This window comes from Engystomops pustulosus, chromosome 7, assembly GCF_040894005.1.
Source record: "Engystomops pustulosus chromosome 7, aEngPut4.maternal, whole genome shotgun sequence".
Classification (NCBI taxonomy): Eukaryota; Metazoa; Chordata; class Amphibia; order Anura; family Leptodactylidae; genus Engystomops; species Engystomops pustulosus.
Genome location: NC_092417.1, coordinates 182375444 through 182376426, shown reverse-complemented (window position 1 = coordinate 182376426; position 983 = coordinate 182375444).

Genomic DNA, 983 nt, shown 5'->3' with positions numbered 1-983 from the left:
GTGATGTAATATCTGCAGGTTATATCAGTGCTGGAGCGTTAATAAGAGGAGATCAGTCACATGTGATGTAATATCTGCAGGTTATATCAGTGCTGGAGCGTTATAAGAGGAGATCAGTCACATGTGATGTAATATCTGCAGGTTATATCAGTACTGGAGCGTTATAAGAGGAGGGGATCAGTCACATGTGATGTAATATCTGCAGGTTATATCAGTACTGGAGCGTTATAAGAGGAGGGGATCAGTCACATGTGATGTAATATCTGCAGGTTATATCAGTACTGGAGCGTTATAAGAGGAGGAGATCAGTCACATGTGATGTAATATCTGCAGGTTATATCAGTGCTGGAGCGTTATAAGAGGAGATCAGTCACATGTGATGTAATATCTGCAGGTTATATCAGTGCTGGAGCGTTATAAGAGGAGATCAGTCACATGTGATGTAATATCTGCAGGTTATATCAGTACTGGAGCGTTATAAGAGGAGGGGATCAGTCACATGTGATGTAATATCTGCAGGTTATATCAGTACTGGAGCGTTATAAGAGGAGGGGATCAGTCACAATGTGATGTAATATCTGCAGGTTATATCAGTACTGGAGCGTTATAAGAGGAGGAGATCAGTCACCTGTGATGTAATATCTGCAGGTTATATCAGTGCTGGAGCGTTATAAGAGGAGGAGATCAGTCACATGTGATGTATATATCTGCAGGTTATATCAGTACTGGAGCGTTATAAGAGGAGGAGATCAGTCACATGTGATGTAATATCTGCAGGTTATATCAGTGCTGGAGCGTTATAAGAGGAGGAGATCAGTCACATGTGATGTAATATCTGCAGGTTATATCAGTGCTGGAGCGTTATAAGAGGAGGAGATCAGTCACATGTGATGTAAGATCTGCAGGTTATATCAGTACTGGAGCGTTATAAGAGGAGGAGATCAGACACATGTGATGTAATATCTGCAGGTTATATCAGTACT